Source organism: Chinchilla lanigera, unplaced genomic scaffold (genome assembly GCF_000276665.1).
Source record: "Chinchilla lanigera isolate Chin_1 unplaced genomic scaffold, ChiLan1.0 scaffold00032, whole genome shotgun sequence".
Taxonomy (NCBI): Eukaryota; Metazoa; Chordata; class Mammalia; order Rodentia; family Chinchillidae; genus Chinchilla; species Chinchilla lanigera.
The window spans coordinates 12,835,477-12,854,982 of record NW_004955433.1 but is presented as its reverse complement, the minus strand read 5'-3'; the positions used below and the strand labels follow the sequence as shown (position 1 = coordinate 12,854,982).

The 19,506-nt window shown below is 43.5% G+C and overlaps 1 long non-coding RNA gene across 1 annotated transcript; it reads right to left on the bottom strand.

Moving 5' to 3' along the window:
- Positions 1-5,386: 5,386 nt before the first annotated feature.
- On the bottom strand, positions 5,387-19,136 carry LOC102003998. Its single transcript, XR_261588.1, has 2 exons — positions 19,056-19,136; positions 5,387-5,601 (listed from the first exon to the last, which is right to left on the bottom strand). It is a non-coding gene; the product is annotated as an uncharacterized LOC102003998 (long non-coding RNA).
- Between the last annotated feature and the right edge of the window lie 370 nt (positions 19,137-19,506).

The following is a 19,506-nucleotide window of genomic DNA, read 5'->3' as shown; positions in this document are numbered from 1 at the left end:
TACTTTTCTCCATTACTTAGTGATACACTACTGTGTTCTACAAGAATTCAGGGCAGCTTATTGAGATATGTTTAAAAACACACATAAAGCTATCTAATTAAAAGTAGGTGGAACATTAACATTCTCTATGAATAGGGGACATGGGGTATTATTGCTATATTTTCAAGTCCTTTGCATTTTAATATTGTTTGAATGGTATTATGTGGAACATGGATTGATCACATAACTGAATAACTCAATAAAATATTTTCATTTTGATAAAAGTTGGATGAGAAAGAAAATAAGGATATAACCTTAAAATATAAGTCAGGGATGAATTTACTATGAATGTACTTTTAATAAGGAACTATAGCTATAGTTTTGGCTCTTAATTTTCTTTTTGTTATTTTTTAAAGAAAATAAAAAATAATTTAAAAATTAGAAACAATACAGAATTTCTCTAAATAAGACGATAGAAATTCAACAGTAGTTATTATATTGCATATTGTTGTCTTCAGATTGGTTGATCACATTACCAGATACAAGCATGCAAAACCGGTCAAAAAATTATTGTCTTCCTGGTGTGAGGAACTATAGTATAAGGTCCAAAGTGCACAATAGATAGTGTAAAATGGGAAGAAATTGTTCAAAAGGAAAAAAGAACTAGGATGGGGGGAGGAGGAAAGGAAGGAAGGGAAAAGGAAAAAAATAAAATGCAAGATAGTTATACTACAAGCTTCTCAGTTCATTGAAAAGAAAGGTTTGTGCTAATATCATTTGAAGAATTTTTGAAGTCCATATTGTGCATGCTGATTAACTATTTTAAAGATAATAATACTCAATGTATTAACTATTGTTATTCTCCTATTATTTTGTTATGAAATTTTGTTTTACTATTTTTCCATTATATATATATATATATATATATATATATATATATATACATATATGCAAAAATTATTCTTACTTCTTTGAATGTTTGGGAAAATTTATCAGTGAAGCCATTTTGATCTTGAGTTCTTTTATGGCAAGGTTCTAAATTACAAAATTGAATTTCTGTAGTAGATATAGGGCCATGTAGATATTCTATTTCATCATGTTGATTATTTAGCATTTTTTTCAAGGGCCTTGTTTATTTCACCTAACTTGTCAAAAGTATAAGCATAACATTATTAAATCGTTTAATTATTATTCTTTTAAAGTCTGTAGGAGCTGCAATAGTATGCTTTATTCATTCTCGGTATTAGCAATGTATATTCTCTCTTTTTCTCACTTTCTCCTAATTCAAAGAGAATTATCTAGCTTAAAATTTATCATGTTTAGGGGCTGGAGATTTAGCTCAGCTGCACAGCACCTGCCTGGCAAACGCAAGATCATGAGTTTGATTCCTGGTACCAGAAAAAAACCAAAACCAAAACCAAAAAAAAAAAAAAAAAAAAAAATTATCATGTTTATTGATCTTTTCAAAGAACCAACTCTGGCTTCATTTTTCTTTTGTGTGTGTGAACTTTCTATACACCTTTATCCATACATCTTTCTTTCCTCTTATTTACTTTTGGGTTGTTGTTTTATTTATTCTCCTATTTGTTGTTTTATTTATTCTCCTAATAAACTTTAAGCCTTTCTCCTTTTCCAATAAAAAATTATAGAACTAGATATGTTTCTTTAAACTCTAAAATTCATACTTAACTGGGCATCTTATGTCTTTGTTTACTAAAGTTGGCAATACTGGACAAGGACCATGTGGTTGATTCGTGTATCGTTTTTTCCTTTCAACTTTCTAGTTGACAGTTGAGGAAAGAAAAGCCTAGTAAAATCTGGTACCAGCTATTTTGTGGTGGTTAGATGTAGAAGTCCAATACCACCTTCTAAAGACAGATGACACTGAGTTTCTGAAGAAAGAGACCTTCTCTGTCCCAAACTACACAGACTTGGGTCCCTGATGCACCTTGAATAGCACTTCTGCAAAATTCTCCCAGAGAAAAGTTTTCTTGTTTGCAGACATTTGGGCAAGGGTATGTTCTCAACTTGACTCTTACAGACTCAGAAGTGCCTTTCTGCCTATTTAAGATTCTGTAAAGTTTTGCTTGATGAAACCTCTTTTTTTTTCATTCTGTAGCTTCCAATTCCATTTGACTACCTGAATCCTTTTGTTTTTCTTTTATGTAGTTCTGCAAAAGATAGATTTCATTGGCTGCAAACTCAGACTATGCAAAAATGTAACATTTAGAAATGTCTTCTGTAATTTCATTTAATTTATATCTCCATCTCTCATCCATTAAATGATATAAAACTTTTCATAAAAGATTTTGTACTGATTTTTAATGCACTGAGAGACATTATTATACAGTGACACATTTATAGAGTATAATTTTTTTAATACAGTAAAGTTTTTCTCTCCTACTGTCACTGGACTCCTTGGTTTCTTTCATTCCTGCCGAGTATTCACTTTTTATTTGAATCTTGTGTGTGCCCCAAAATAAATTTTTCACACTCAAACAAGTATGGATTTATTTTCTTATTTTCCACTCTTAATAAAATACAGGACCTAGACTTTTTTCACTTAAGATGTTTTGACAGTCTTTCCACATAAGTACATTGAACAATTTCTCAGGTGTTTTTGTTTGAACAACTGCATACTAGTTTTCCTTGTGTCTGGACATCTGGGCAGTTTCCAGTCTTGTGCTGTTACAAACTGTGCTGCAGTGGGTAGATTTGTGTTTATGTCGTTTGTTCCCATGAGTGTATAACTATAGCTTTTACTTTAGAATTACAATTACTGGGTCAAAGGGTATCTGCAGTTGTAATTTTGATAAATATTGCCAATTGACTTCTCTAAGCATTGTGTAATTCATTTTCATATGAGGCACACCTCCTACCCACTGCCCTTGACAACAGAATAGATTTATACAACTTTTGGATCTTTGCCAATCTGATAGGTGAGAAACAGTAGCTCAATGCACTTTTAATAAAAAGTCACTTATGTTTCCCACATCTGCTTTTCTTTTGGATGGCTGGTCTTTTTCTTATCTATCCCTGTAAATAATTGTCACTTCTGACTTTCTCTTTTTTTCATTTCTTGAGGGAGGGGCTTGCAGACATTTTAAAAATTTTATTTCATCAAATGTATCAATGTTTACTTTTATGACATCTTGATTTTGACCCATGGTTACAAAGATCTTTGCCCTTCCAAGAACATAAAGGCATTTTCTAGTGTTTTCTTCTGGAACTTCTTTGGCTTAGTTTTTAAAAATTTAAATTATTTGATCAAGTTTTAATTTCCCAGGTGTGAGATGTGGATTAGATTATATTATTGCTTTTTTTTTTTTTTACTTTCATGACTCTCTTATTGTTTTCTTTCCAAAAGGTTGTGTAATTGTTTCAAGTTTATATATTAGATAGTTTATTATTTCTCTGAAGACTTGAGATTTGGTGGCAGCAATGAGTCAATTCAGGGAAAATTCAGTCAGTTCATATTCTTTCTAGGAAACAGTAAAGGGAGTTGTCACCTCTCTGGATTTAACTCCAGAAATGAGCCAGAAGAATACTCCTACCTCTCTCTGGAGCTCTGTATCTGTCCTCAGGCTCTTTTATTTTTTCTTCCAAGATCTAGTAGATTTTATTTTAGAATTTTAGTCATGAGACAAAAATATAAATTCATTAGCCTATAAAAGGACAGTTGAACGTAAATTGTAGGTCTGAGCAAACAAGACGAGTGAAGTTCACTTGTTCCTATGACTAAATGTTGAGACGATCATCTGCACCGATAGGTGGCCTTACACAGGGTCTGGGTTTGCAGAGGGCTGGGTGGAGGGCTTATTGGAGCTACAGTCTTAAAGGCTCCTTCATGACATTTGGGTTCCACTTCGTAATACGAAATCTTCAAAACTTCAGGTGTTGGAGGCTCAGGAACATTTTCTCTCAAGCCATTGCTTTTGCCTTAGGCTTCTGATATCTATTTCAAAATGGGAAAGTTTCTAACGTTCTTTCTCTTTCTTTCCTGGCCCCTGTGGGCAGTCATCTAGCATGCTGGTGTTGGAGTACAGAGAGGGCAGTAGCGGCAAGAAATAGCAGCCACGGAGGCCCAGGTCAATTTTCCGAAATCTGGCTCCACCACACTGCTGTGTTCGTGAACACAGTACTCAGGAAGCACTGGCCCGAAGCCTGAGGTATGTCCAGCACTTGAAATATCACTTGAAGCATGAAGATCTACTTCCAGTCTTGGTCGGGCTGGGGAAACTGTGCACCTTTCTCCCTTCGGCCTCAGTTTCTCAATCTGCATCACCTTTCTCCCAGTCCCCCTGTGAGAATCCAAACATGTCACAGAGGCAAAGGCACCATACACATGTAAGGCGTTATGATGATCTTCATCCTCATCAAAAACATTTCCTGAGGGCCCCCTGGGTTCCAAACTCCCTCCCAAGGCATCTGTCCTGACACATAACAAATACGTCTTTGAGATGGTTTTAATTGCCGGTTAGCTTCCTTTCAGGCCTGATTCATTTCTGATCCCAGCAGCAACAAAGGGAGCTTTTATTGCTGGCCTTCATTTCTGGAAATTAAATTTCCATTTTCAACACTAATGCTACTGTAATTCGCAGTGGTTTCTGTCTCTTTTTATTGTGTCTGACAGCAAGCAGCCTATCAGCAACGTAAGTGGCTGAATACGCATATGTAAATTCGCAACATGAAAAGACATTTTTGAAAAGCGGAGGGAAAGAAAAACTTTTAAAGTAGGAAATTAGAGCAGTTATTGGATCCTACACCATGGTTAATGAGTGCGCAGAAAGCAAACAGTCACAGGCTCTGAGACCTCAAGCGTTACAGCCAGGGCGACACTTTTCTTGTTTTTGGAAGGAAATCAGTAATAGTCTCCACACACGGGAACCCTTCAGTTTGCATTTTTTAATGCCTCCAGGGAGGACAGGGTTTCTGGTTTCAAATCTGTTAAATTTTTCTTTAAAAGACGGGTTTTGTTCAGAAACCAAAACAAAAATTAGCATATGAAGAATATATGCAGGTCACGCGTTGGCCCCTGTGCTCGGAAGATTTCATCAAGCGTGGCTTCAAAACATCGGTGGGTTCCTGAGGAGTGGGGTAGGACCCGGTCACTTTGGCTTAATTATGTCAAATCTCTTTCTAAAAAAAAAACCCACACCCTGCTTTTATTAAGGATTACGTGCGTTGAATCTGGCAGAAGGCCTAACAATATGTTAAAGGCAAAGGAGGAGGAGGAGGAGGAAAAGGAGGAGGAGGAAAGGAGAGGTGAGAAAGTCTCCTGGGAGTTGAGTTATGGGAGAGTTCAATTTTCTTTTACTCCTTTATCTGTGTTCTCTAAATGTTCTGCAACAGAAGAATATGGCTTTAGAATTACAAAAAATAGCAGGTACTCAGGACAAAGCAGAACAGTTTTGCTTCTTTATTTTGCTCCAGGTACCCAGATCTTGCATAGAGAGAGCCTTAACTCAACTCAGATGAATAAATTAACTCAGACTGAGGCCCCGTGAAGTGTTGGCGCTGTCCTTTCTTTCTGTCTCCAAGTTCATCTTTGCTCTTCCTTTCACAAGTGAGTCTTTCTGAGTTGGTCTTCGTGCCGTCCAAAAACTGATCAGCCACAGGAAACTGGTTTGGAGGTGACAGGAAAAAATTAGGAAAAACAGAAAAGCCTTCCTCATGTAAACACAGGCTGTTTTTGTGACTTATAATATTCTAAGTGTTGAAGATATTATTCCTGAAAATGTTTATTCAGTGAGACTTTGAAGCTTAATAGTCCTAGAGTTATGATTTTGCACCATCTTGTTGTGTGAACTTGGCCAAGGTTGTGAGTGGACATTGGCCTCATAGCTGGGATCAGGGTTTTAGAACTGGAACCAGGAATCAGGTGTCCAAATAGGATAAAAGATGGAAGAGTGAGTCAGATTGACTCATTAGGGATCAATTAAAGATTTCTTGGCTTCCCCCTCTATCATCTGGTACTGGGGATTGAACCCTAGGCTGCACACTGATCCACATCCCCAGCCCTTTCTTAATATTTTTATTTTGAGACAGGGTCTCCCTTAATTGCCCAGGCAAAGCTTGAATTTATAGTCTTCCTGCCTCAGCCACCATGCCTATTTAAGACTGTTTATTTTTCACTGAAATTCCACTTTAATTTTTCTTTTCCTCCTTCATCTTTCCCCCTGTTTTCTCATTATTGTCTTCTTCTACTCCCTTCTCCTCCTCTACATCCTTTTCTTACTCCTCCATTCTTTTTCCTCCTCTTCCTTTGCTTTCTTTCCTCTAACACTACGTCCTTCTTCCTGGTCATGGAACTGGACTCCTCCTAGTCTCCCTTCTAGATGAGTCTGGTCATGTGGCTAAGCCTCAACCAATAGGATATGAGTAGAAGTAATGCACAATTGTTTTGGCCATAGATGTGTGGAAGTAGTAACTCTCCCATGTTCCCTTTTTCCTTCCCTAGTTAAATGCAGGTGAGGACAAGATCCCATTAGATGATGGAACTACACAACAGAAGGAGATGAAGTCCCTGAATCAGGACCTGGAGGGAGGTCCAGCTGACCAGAAACATCTACCTAAGACTCGGACACAGGAAGACACAGGAGAAGTGAACTTCAAGTGCATTTGAGTTACCACATTGTGGGGCCTGCTTCTTACCACCGCTTGCCTAACTGATGTAGAGTCAAAGACCAAAAGTTAAGTGCATGACGGAGGACCAGCAGTGCAGAGCCAAGAGTTAAAGAGTTATATTGTCATATACTTGAAAGCCAATAAAGAATGAGATAAGGACAAATTTTTGGGGCTCTGTGGCAGGTTGTTATTAATCTGGGTGGGTGTGTAAGAAATAGGAGTTACTGGTTACAATCAGCTTCTCTGCTCTTTGTCTCCCCAATCTGAAAAAGGTTCCTGGGCAAGACTAAGATTAGAAAGTGGATTTCACTGGAGGCCCAACAACACCAAGTGACTGGGGACTACTTAGAGCTCTGTGTTAGGAGGGATTCTGAAGTTGCATCAAGGATCTGCAGCAAAGAGAACCATAACCAGTTCTTGATGCAGAGGTAGGAAGGGAGAGAGGGACTTGCATTTCACAGCTGCCCTAGAATGCCACAAGGCTGACTTGTGCACTTAGGTGGGCGGATGGCTGCCAGGTTGGAGCAGCAGTGTGTCCAGCTGAAAGTGACTTCAGAGCCAAACAACCAGAGGTCAATCTGTCTCTCCTCAGACTCTTAATTTATAGTTTTAACTTCAAAGATACCAAACTGCTTGCCTGTTTTATGCATAGAAATTCTACCCAGGTTCCTTCTAGGTTCTTCTAAATGAACTCAATAAAAAGACAGTAGGAAAGAGTTCAGTTGAATTCTGAGCTCAGACTGATTCAGAAATATCTAAAAAATTTAAGATGATGTACTCAGAGGCCCTGGAATGAGCAAAGAACTCTGACACAACTTAGAAAAATAGGTTGTTCCAGCAGGGTGGCCCAGAGGAAGAAACAAACTCACAGTTCAAAACCTGGGCAAGTTAGAGCATGCAGTTGGACCTGGCTATCAGAGATCCTCAAGGCAGACTTCCTGTGTCTACCTGTTGCTAGAATGCTGTGTGGCCTTAGACAAATGATAGCTCCTCTCTGAGCCTTAGTTTCTTCATCTGTAAAATAAGAGTTTTTCTACTCTCTCAATGATTAGAATTTGAACTGTGTTCCTTGGAGCCCAAAGATTCAGAGATGATGTTTGGAGTGGGGGTTGGGATGTGGCTGAGTATATGGGGACCTGGAACCCCTTCCTTCTTTCCAGCATGGTGACCTGTCTCGTATCTACTCATGGGCAAAATTGTGGTGCTCTACTGATTCCCTTTCCCCACAGCTGGTGTAGCGAGCAGCTCCTGCCCCTGGAGGGCACCCTGGGTGGCTGCAACGCACTCTGGGGCCGAGCCAGGCGGAGGGAGGTGGGTGGGCTCCGGCACCAGGGCTGCATCAGAACTTGTGCAGCTGCCTAAATATTTTGCCTCTAGATTTCTCCTCCCAGCTGCCCACGGTCTGGTTCATCTTAATTAAAGGGCAGCTCTCTTTCCGCCTCTGGCTTTTTGTGGGTTCGCTCCCCTCCTTAAATTGATATTAAATCCCCAAGTGTGGCTGTGGCTCCTTTCTGGTTTTACTTGGACTTGATTTTATTAGTGTAATAGCAGTGCTAGTATTCACATATTAATCATAATAACGAGTACAGTTCTACGTTTACCAACCACTTCAACTTTTAAGTCTTTTCACCTACACGCACCCACTGACAGATAGAAAACCCATCTCACCTTCTTCTTGTTTTCTTCAGTTGCAGCTGTAGCAGACTGTTAGATTTCATCCAAAACATCAGCTTTGAATCCAGGCTGCTGTTTTGAACCTTGGTGCCACCACTTACTAGCTGTGTGACTTGGAGCAAGTTACTTAACTTGCGTGGTGCACATGTCCTCATAGGTAAAATGAGGTGATCTGCCTTGTCATTCCATTTAACATGGGGTGAGGTGAGGAGAGGAGGGTGGGGGGCTGGGGACAACATACTACCTCTCTTGTAAGCTATGGATGAAATATTTAAATGATTTAAGATGTGCTTGGAATAGTGTCTGACATATGCTCAGTTCTATATAAGTATTCACTACCAATTTTTAAAACAACCAAGAAACAAATAATAATAAGAGAAAAAACTAATACCTGCTTCTTTTCACCTGGACATTTTTGACAGGGATAGTATCACCCACAAAAGGCAGAAGTTAGTTCTCTGGGAAGGAGTGTACCAAAATCTAACTCTTGTCTATGCAAAAAGCACTGGTGCACATCCAGCAGACTGGGGATGTGCACCATCACCATGTTCTCAAGATTCCTGTGTGGGGACATCGCTGGGCCCTCAGAGAAAGGCTGAAGCACTGTTCTCATCCCTCTGCCAGAGGAGCACTCGGCTCTGTGGCTGTCCTTCCAGATTCTTGCAAAATTTCTTCTTGTATTTTGCAGCAATGCCATTCCTGCGAGTTCATTCTCTCCTAATTCCTCACAGCTGTCTTTCTGTGGGCAGAGGCACAGTGATGCAGAGATGACAGCACATCAGGATACAGCAGAGTCAACGTACAGGTTGCCCAATTTGTGGGGACTCAGCAGGCTCTAGTGATTGTGTATTTTTGAGTCTTGGGTGAGATCCCTAGAAATCCAACTGTGGAGGGAGTGACTGTGCTTTTAAAGTTTTCTTAACTCCTGCCAGGTTACTCATTTGTTCTTCTCAAGAATTGTGAGCATGATCTCTGGATGTGGCAACCAGCTCAGAGAGGCTGCAGCATGCAGTGGAGGGAAATAGCCCAGCACATTTCAACTGCAAGTCTCCCAGGCCCTAGCAGCAGCCAAGTTCACACTGAAGCTTTTGTCTCTGTGCTAGTAAGACTTTTGGGCCTGTGACAAAATATCAGAGAAAATCAACTTAAAAGAAGAAAGGTTTATTTCGGCTCCTGGGTTTAGAGGTATCAGTTCATGGCTTTTGTTTCTTGGTCCTGTTGCTTCTGGTCCCATGACAAGATAGAATATCATGGTAAAGAGTGTGGCAGAGGTGGTAGAGTGAGGTTGCTAACCATTTGGTGGCCAGAAAAGAGGTGGGAGCTTGGGGCTGAGGATCTCTGTACAATGCAGATCCTGGTGTAACGGGTCTGGGGAAGGAGGGGAGGAAGGTTCTGCCTTGATGACAGCTTGGGGACTGTTGGGAGTAGCTCAGTTCAGAAACAGAATGAAACCTGTCTGATTCTGGATGAAGCCACATAGCAGGGACCATCCCAGCTTTTCCTTAAGCTTCCTCTCTGCTGCTTCCTTCTGAAACAGAGCACCCTGGAGGATGCTGCTTCTGATCTCTGTGTGCACTTCGCTCTAGGTTCTAGGACAAAGCAAGTGACCTGAAGAGTCAGCCTCCCTCTTACCTTTCTGAAAAGATTCAGCTTTGTGTTTCATCAGAAGAGGTCTTTGCCTACATCTGATAGTGCCCAAAGCGCACAGAAATGGACATTTGCACCCTCCCACAATACACACACACACACATACACACATACACACACACACACAAAATTAAGTCTTCAGCATTTCAGATTTTGCTGCCATTGCAAGTTCCTGCTTGGTGGCTAGTTTCTGCATATGATTCTGGAAGAAGGATGCTGTAGAACCCACATATCTGAGCATTTAAGATTCTTTTGATTGTGATAGAGGTAGAATGTAGATGCCAACAGTATAATATGGAGGCCCAGGGCTCTGGGAATACACACAATCACCGGCCTTGGGTGAGCACCTGCTATGTGTTCAGAGGTGTTCAAAGTGCTTTGTAGGTATTATCGCATTTTATCAATGGATGCTATTGTTTGTAGCATTCAGTCCACACAAAGAAACCAGGCCAAGCGAGGTTAAGTAATATGCCCAAGGTCACAGAGGTGAGAAGTGGGAGACCCTATCTTTCAGGGTCATACTGCCTTGCTCTCCTGACCGTCATGAGAAAGGAAGACAAGAAGAGGTAGAAAGGCAGGCAATGTAGTCAGAGGTGGCCACCCCTGGTGAGGGCTCAGTATGGCTTCTCCATGTCTGCCATCACTCATTAGGAGCCTGACATTGTGCAGCTCTCCATCCCTTCCAGTTGCTGCTCTGGCACTAGTGGTGGCGGGGGTATGGCTTGCCTGGTAGTGCCTGTGTTCCCAGACATGGCCTCTGCAGGTGCACCCAAGTGCTCCATGGCCTCTGGCCCTCCCTTGCCCCAGGCCTTTGTCCATGTTATTCCCTCAGCTTGATGCTGCCCTCCTACTCACTCCTCCTGAGTGCGTTCTGCCTGTGATGGCTTGGAGGCCACTAGGACAGACCCAGAGCTCTACACCTGCAGCTCCCCCCACCAGGCACACTACACTCCCGTGGCACTGGTGTACACACTGCTTCTCAGAAGTGGAATGGTAGCATAGTTCAGTGACAGGCTCCAAAGCCAAAGTGCTAGGTCCTAATGACAGTTTGTTCCCTCTTGAGGAGGTTGGTCTTGGGCACCGTTAATGCTTGGCACCTCAGCTTCTCCATTCCAGTGCTGTCACCAGAGGCCTGGCACACAGGAGGGCCAAATCAGCACTTGTCATTGTTTCAGTGTCCTCAACTGCAAACTCAAGGAAGGCAGAGTCCGTTCCTTTCGCAGCTGTCTGTGGGAACTTTACCTCACTCTGTTGTCCTGCCCATCGTCCAGAGGCAGAAGGGAGGCGACACCTACTTTTGGGAGAATGGATGAGCTTTTTCCGGAACACAAACACCCTGGGCAGGCAAACCAGTTATGGTCCTGCCTCACTGTAAGAGACAGGGCTCTGGCCCTTTGTTCACTGGTCAACAAACTAGAACAGGGCCACGTTCTGTACTTTTTTCCTTTCCCTTGACACTCACAGCTCCTTGGTAGCAATTTACCCCTTTCATTTTAGAAATGGGAAAATCAAGACCAAAGGGAAGAACATTACCTAGGATCACATAACCAACCAAATTGCTGAAGTAGAACCCAGACCTCCTGGTTTCTGGCCCAAACTTGGTATTTGCTTTCTCTTTTCCTCTTTCTCTCTCTCTTTCTCTTTCTCTTTCTCTCTCTCTTTCTCTCTCTCTCTCTCTCTCTCTCTCTCTCTCTCTGTATATTCAGGTAGACCCTGGAGTAGACATGGTTCTCTGATCAAACAGCAGGGCATTTTAGTAATATTTGTTACCCTGACACTGTGACCTAGACCTAGTAGAGCATTAGCATTATAATGTTGGCACTCATTAGCATTATAATGTTGGGACCTTGCCCCTGATTTAGAAAATATGATTGAAGGAAAAAAAGAAAAAAACATTAAGTAGTCCATCACACTTTAGTATGAACTTAAGGGGATTCCTAAGAGACTGGGATCAAAATGGGGGGATTGTACTGGAGACAGAGGACTCAAGAGACAGAGATTGTGGAAAGATCCATGGGAAAGACAGGGCCAGAATTGGGGACACAAAGGGATACAGAGTTTAGCTTTGGTCTTGGGCAAGGATTGGATTTTGTTCTTGCAGTTCCATCTTTGCCTGATATAATTGGCCTTGATTTCAGGATATAATCTCAGGTTCCTTGAGTTGGGGCCATATTCCACTGAGGCTGAGACAGCCTGTCCTGCTTGGTGGCTCAGCCAGAGTGCGTGGCTGCTGAATGATGGGAGCAAGTCTTGAGCTCAGGATCTTCTCCCCAGGGAATCTATGCCCTTGACTACTGCGCTCCATCTTCTCTGCCCATTGTGGTAGATTAATTTATTGGTCCCAATTCTTTGCTCTTCTCGAGGCTCATACCCATGCCACATACTTTTTAAAGTTTCTCCCTTCATTCACATAATACATCAGCCCTTGACCTTGGCCTCAGTGCTGGAGTTTCTTTAGCCAGTGGGATGAGCTGAGAGTTAAGTAATCTGTTGAACCAAAGTCCTAAGTGCCTGCAGACCTCTGTGACACTGCTGTTGTCTAGCTCCTAAAAAAGCACTGAGGAGCTTACCTATGACCAATGACAGTGACCAAGCTGGACTGCCCAGCTGAGGTCAGCAAGATCAGCCAATCCCAGTAGATCCACATTCAGAGAGGGGAATCCATTCTTCGCAAAAGTCTCTGCCAGGGAAGGGTTGCTCAGCATTGTTGTGGTAACAACGCAGTAAAAGTGAAAGCAGGCTGTTGCTCTTTGTCACATTCCAGGGAGCCTTCTGTAATCCTGGGGTTTTGTAACGAATTAGGTGGCAAATATGCTCAGTGACTCAGCCCTGAGTGTCCACATGGACTCAGACCCTGTCCATCCTGAACTCTTGTCCCAGCCCTGCCTGTTATGAGACTGTGTGGCCTCAGACAGGTCCCTTGTCTCCCCTGGGCCTCAGTTTCCCCAAACATAAAGTGAAAGGGTACAACTGAGTCTTTTCTAGCCCTAAGATTCGGGGTGAATAGGACTTGGGAAGACGTGATATATAACTTCGTACCAAAAGACAGCAACAAGAAGAAATATGAGGTTTAAATCCCACACAGAGCAAAAAGAAACAAGCACACAAAAATCCCTTGGTAAGAGGTATTTTAAAACTAAGGAAGAAACTCCTCCTGGAAGAATATTAGATTCTGGCAAACAGTCAAATAGAATATGTCCTATCAGACGAATCTAACGCTGTGCCGTGGCAGATCTGCTTTTCCCTTCTGATCCAGCTGACCTTGAATTACCAGGTCAGGGCTCCCTCTGCCTTTGTGAAACTACAGAGGGGAACCAGTCCGAAGCAGACTGGGAAAGGGGACTGAGTTCCCTCCCCTCCAGCTACTTCCACTGCTTTAAGCACAAAGTAGGAGAAGCAGCTGGCAAGGCTTAGTTCTCACCAGCCCCAACAGCCGCCTAGGGTATGACACGATTGATTGCCATCTCTGTTTTACAGAGGGACAAACTGAGGCTTAGAGAAATTAAGTAACTGGCTGAAGACTGTGCCAGCAGCCCAGGCTAGGATGCGAGCAGGGACCTGTGGCAGGAGGGGCTCCTTGTGACCATGACCACACGGCTTGTCTCACGGTGGGGCTGAGGTCAAGGGCTGCAAGGAGGGCCTGAGTCACAGAAAACACTCAAAGTCCTAGGAAAGGACTCAGAGTCACCTGGAAAACCACACCTACTCCCCAGCCTTTGCTTCCATGCACAGCAGCACGACCAGGAGAAATCACCCTCTTGCTTCTTTCTGGGCCAATGGGAAGGGTAAGTGTCTGATCTGGGTTTTGCTCCATTCATTTTTTTTTTTTTAAACTGTCAACAATGGCTGAGTGACCAAAGTAAATACAGGGACCTTAGAAGAGTCAGAAGATGGTAGCTGGTCTTAAGTGGGCCAGTCCCCCTGAGCTGGGCTGGCTGCCACTGTGGCACCCAAATCCCGGTTTCCTCTGTGGCTGCACCATCAGAGTGAGAGAGGAATTCTGAGGGGAAGGGCAGTAAATGGTCCTCCAGGAGGGACAAAGGCTGAGCTGGAGCAAGGCCATGGCAAAGCCCTCCTGTGTGGGGGCAGGGAAAAGGAGCACTTTGTAGTCCCCAAGTGTCCTCAAGGGCACGTGGGTGGGTGTCACTGGCACCATCCTGCCTGTGAAGCTGCCACATGGGGAAATCTGCCCTGAACCCCGGAGAGGGGTCAGCCTGGAGCTCAAGTTTCAGGGTCAGACAGTGAGCCGAGAAGGAGTCCTTTCCAGAAGCTAATTAGTTTAAACTGCTGCATGGCAGAAATTAAAGGGCAAGTTTCAAGTAACTAGTACTAAGGAGGGAAAAAGAAGCCCCCATTGGAAACAGACTAATGCTGAAATTAAGAAAGGTGAAAAAGTACTAAGGTGTAATTTACAGGTCAGTTTCTCTTATCACCTGATATGTTTGCTCATTCCTTTACCCTCATTCATTTGAGCACTGTGGGATCATCCAACAAAGCTGAGGACTCCACTTTCAAGGCCCAAGGATTTAAAATCATCTAAAGCCGGCCTCACATTCCACAAACATCACTGAGTGCTAAGTGTCCCTCGGTGCATGGTGGTGTCCCCTGCTGGGAAGCCATTGAGCGGGGAGACACATACACTACTGTGAACTGTGTTGCTAAGAAGGGATATTTGGTGAGGTATATTTGGTGCATTTTGTTGTTGTTTGTTTGCTTCAGGTACTGGGGCCTGAATCCAGGGTCTTTGCCCTGAACGATGTCCTCAGTCCTTTTTAATTTTTTTTTTTTATTATGAGATAGGGTCTCACTAAGTTGCTAAGTTTTTCAGGCAGGGCTGAAACTCACAATCTTTTTCAGCCTCCCAGAGTGCTGTAGTTGGTGGCATGTGCCACTACGTCTAGCTCCCAATGTGCACATACACATATATAAAGGAATTGGTGCACATAACTATAGAGGTTGACAGGTCTCAAGCTGTGCGACCTCAGTGGGCAAGTTGCAGAGTTAGGACAGCCCACGGTGTTGGTCTGGTCTAAAAGCCAGCAGCCTCCAGACTGAGGAAGTTGTTTCAGTTGATGAAAACTGATGCAAAGTGAAGACACTCACATGGGAGGAGCTTTCTCTTATTTGTGAAAGAGTCAGGCTTTTTATTCTATCCAGGCCTTCAATTGATTAGATGGAGCCCACCCATATTGGAGAATGCAATTTGCTTGACTCTGTCTCCTGATTCATATGTTAATCTCAGTGAGGAACACTCTCCCAAATATACCCAGAATATAGTTTAACCAACTATCTGGGCACCCCATAGCCTAGTCAATTTGACACATCAAATTGACATCACATCTGTGACCACAACTCTAGTTAGTGATGTAGCTGTCTGAGAGAAAGGTAATAGAGGCCCTGATGAAGGTATCATTGAAACAGGAAGGAAAGACTAGACAAGTGGACAGAGCCTCTCGAGTGACTGCTAGATGACCAGAGTAGATGTGAAGCACTGAGCCTGGGTTGTGTAGTCTGAGGGTCAGTGCTGGGAGCTTGGTGGTGCTATCAACAGAATTATTTCAGACCGACAAAACTGGCTTCAGGAGCTGAAGATAGTGGAGGAGCCTTCAGTAGAATGATCATCATCCTGGCTTTCCTATGTTGACAGTCCCAACCTACACCTGCTTGTCCCTCCTGGTGTCCCACTTGGTTTGGACTTTGTCCCCAAAGAAGTTGTCCCAATTTAGATGATAAACTATACTGTCACCTTCAATCTTCGGGCAGGCTGGGTTTGAGGCGTCACCCTCATGCTCAGTGTTGGGAAAGCCTGCTATCTCATCGTCCGCTTTATAGCCTGTCAGTTGCCATCAAAGTGTGCTCCTGTGGTCCTGATGTTAGTCACTCCGACAAGCCCGGTGAGTGGCATAGTGAGTGCCGGGGAGGTCACGCCAGACACTTCTGGGCCTGGGGGGCGGGGACACAGTGATGAAGTAGAGCAGGCATTGCATCCAGGGACCTCCGCTTTGAGGGGATTCAGATGAGTAAGCAGATGACCATCAAGTAGTGGGATTAGAGCTTCGAGAGAAGTAAGCCCAGGGGTAGGGAATCCACCCGGAAGTGCCTTTTTCTCTCTGGCCATTGCTGCAGGCAGCTCTTTCTGTGGGGTTCAGTATTAACTAATGAACAGTAATTTGAGCGCAGCTCCCACCGCCGTCACCTCACTCCCCCACAGTCTATTTTCTGCACAACAGCCAACTCGGATTCTTTCTTTAAAAGTCTGTCTTGAGCAGTTTCAGGGTCACAGCAGCATTGAGAGGACGCTGCAGAGATTTCCTAGATACCCCAGCTCCCACCCATGCTCAGCCTCCAGCATCTCTGTCCAGGAGGTCCCTGAGTGACAGCTGGTGAACCTGCAGTGAGCAACACATTATAACCACCAGGGCACCCAGTTTACATAAGGTCCTTCTCTTTTTCCCTTTTTTATTAGTACATGTTTGTAATGCATAATACATACATTCATTGTGGGATTGGTACAGATACATATTGCCACTTGATCCTTTTCGCTTCTCCTTCCCTTTCCCTTTCTCCCATATTCCCCTGCCCCAGATGTTGCTCCTAAGAGTTTGGAGCATGTACACTGACACGAAGCCTCCCACTTCCTCTGTGCTCCGTGCGCTCTGCCCCCTCAGCCCTCAGCCCTGGCAACTTCTGACTTTTAGCCACCTCTGTAGTTTTGTCCTTTCCAGAATGCAAGAGTATTGACATTATAGAGGACGTAGCCTTTCCAGAACGGCTCCTTTCACTTAGCAATATTCATTTAGGTTTCCCCAGTCTTTTCACCGCACGAAAGCTTATTTCTTTTTAGTACTGAATAACATTCCATTGTCTCCATGTAGGGTTTATTTAACCTTTCACCTACAGAGAAATATTTTTAGAAGAGAAAGTGGAGAGGTCACTGTTTTCATTCAACATGCCCTTCACCTGTCCCGCCAGCTCTGACTTCTGGCTGCCTTCCTGCTTGCTGTTGGAGTACGGCTAAGTGGCACATTCCATGAATGGGATCTGGGAGGCAAAGTGAAACTTAGTGGGAAGAAACTACTGGGTAAATCGTGACCAGGTAGAAAATGGGCTGATGCATAAAGTGATGAGTTTCCTGTCACTGGATGAGAAGGATATGCTAGAAGAAAAGTAAAACTTAAAAAAAAGGAAGTTCTACTAGCTGAAATAGAAGGTCTTTTTTAATATGTTATTCTATGATAAAGGTATTTTGCTTAAAGTACAAGTTACTTTTTCTCTCTTGCCTCCTCAATTCTCCCCAACAGAAGGTAGTACCGACCTGAACTTAGCCCGATTCAGGCCCACACTGGGATTTGCAGCAATGGGCAGAATCACAGCACCCCATGGTGGCCTGACTCGCTCTCCAGCACTGTGTTTTTTATACGCGGGAGAAAAGACCTTCAGAGCTCTGAGCTGTCTCAGTGCATTCCCAGAAAAACTCTAGATGCTAGGAGCTATTATTTGAATCTGAGGACAGAGAGGTTAAGGAGCTTGCCAAGCCCACACAGCTAGTCAGTGATGGATCAGGATTTGAAGTCAGGCAGGTGGTTCTAGAACTTATACTTTGAATCTGTATAGCCAAGTGCCCCTTTTCATGACCAAAAGGCTTCTGCTTTTAAATGTGTTTCTAATGGTCAGATTGGGTCCCACTGGGCTCCCATTGCTCTGCTCACATGAGCGCATTTTGTCAGCTGTTAGGACCAGGCCAACAGGCAGAGATCTGGCCTGGGTTACAGGACGGCTAGGGCAAGTGGGATGACTCTGCCATAGACCTGCCTTCCCTTGAAGAGTTAAGGCCTACTTGTGGACTTCAGCTGAGTTGCCACTTCCTTGGAAAGTATCACTGGACCCTCCTGTACTTGAGAGGCATGAGTTAGATAGGCTAGATGATGGTGCAATAAGAGCCCTAAAATCTTAATAACCATCACTTTTGAAGTGCATTTTCAATCACGGCTAGAGCCTGCAGATCCAAGTAGCTCCCCAGGGTCTGGATACTCCATGTGATCTATCCAAGTTATTCCCATCTTGGTCTTCATCTTTCTCAACATATTTGCCTCAGAGGGGAACAAAAGGCAGAAGAATCATGGAGAGTGTTTTAATGGCTCATGTATACTCACCTGTCAGTGGTCAAAACCAATCAAAAGACCCCAAAGGGATGGGAAGTGAGTCTCCTGCAGGCTGAGGCAGTAGAGGCAGATGGGCTGTGAGTGAAGACTAGGAATGTTTGCCACGCTAGGCCAGGCCTTCTTGGTATTACTCTCATAGGAATACGCACAGTTTATTATATAATGGATATCTAGTCTTACCCCAACCTCCATTAGAACATAACTTCCATGAGACAGGAGCCATGTATACATTTACGTGATATTGAATGAGTAGGTAAGTGGATAGAAGTATGGGTGGATAGGTGGATTTATGAACAGGAGAATAGGTGGATGAATGGATGGATGAATGGATAGATGGATAGTTGGATAAAAGTATGGCAACCCTTTGTAGGAAAGACAACACATGCACAACTCGATATCACTTACATATGTCTATTGCTTCTGCTCAGGTTTCTGAACTAGTATAATCCTAATAAGTGTTAATTAATCTGTCCTGGGGGATTAGCATCCTAGAACTCTCAGAGAATTAATTACAATGCACAGTGTTAAAGATGCAACCAAAATCCCCAGAAGTCATCTGGGAACAGAAGCCCCACTTCTTTCCTCGCCGACCTGCTGGTGCTCTCCGTGACTGTGAAGGGCAATCAGAGTGTATGGAGATGTCACCAGGAAAATGTCCCTTGTCTCAGCCGTATCACAGCAACAGTTCCCTGCCTCGTCATCTCTGGGTATAGGTCAGAGAAAAGAGACCAGCGACACATTTGAGCCATCAGCAGGAAATATGCTCTCCTCTCCAAAACAGTGTTAGTTTGCTCTCTGTACTATGAGAAAACATCTGTGAAAATCGGTTTAAAAGGAGGAAAGGTTACTACTTTTAGCTCATGGTTTTAGAGGTTTCCACCTGCCATCATTTGACCTTGCTGCTTCGGGCCTGTGGTGTCACAGTGTATCATGGCTGAGACTATATGTAGTGGCAGAGTTCCTTACCTTATGGTGGTCAGAAAGCAGACAGAGAAGAAGAGGCTGAGGTCTTAATAACCCCTCCCTAGGCAGCACCTCTGTGATCTCACTGCATTCCATTACTGAGGCCCCCCTCTTACAGGTTTGGCTATCTCCTCATAGTGTCACAGGGTGGCACCAAGCATTTAGCACATGAGTTTCGTGGGACACAGCAGGAATTAAGATGGATCTGCCTTTCAAACACCTGAAGAGGAGTCTGGGGCTTGTTCCAGGACAGAGATGGCCTTGGACACCAAGATGTGAATTCCACTGCAATCCCTTCTCCTCTCAGAACCTCAGCTTCTCTTCACATCACTTTAAATATCCCCCCTGCTCCAGCAGCTCTGACATAGTGAGAATGGAGGACAGAGGCACTTTACAATGGATAATGATCACCGGAGGCCGTTGATGGGATGCATTGAGCAGGTGGGTATCCTCC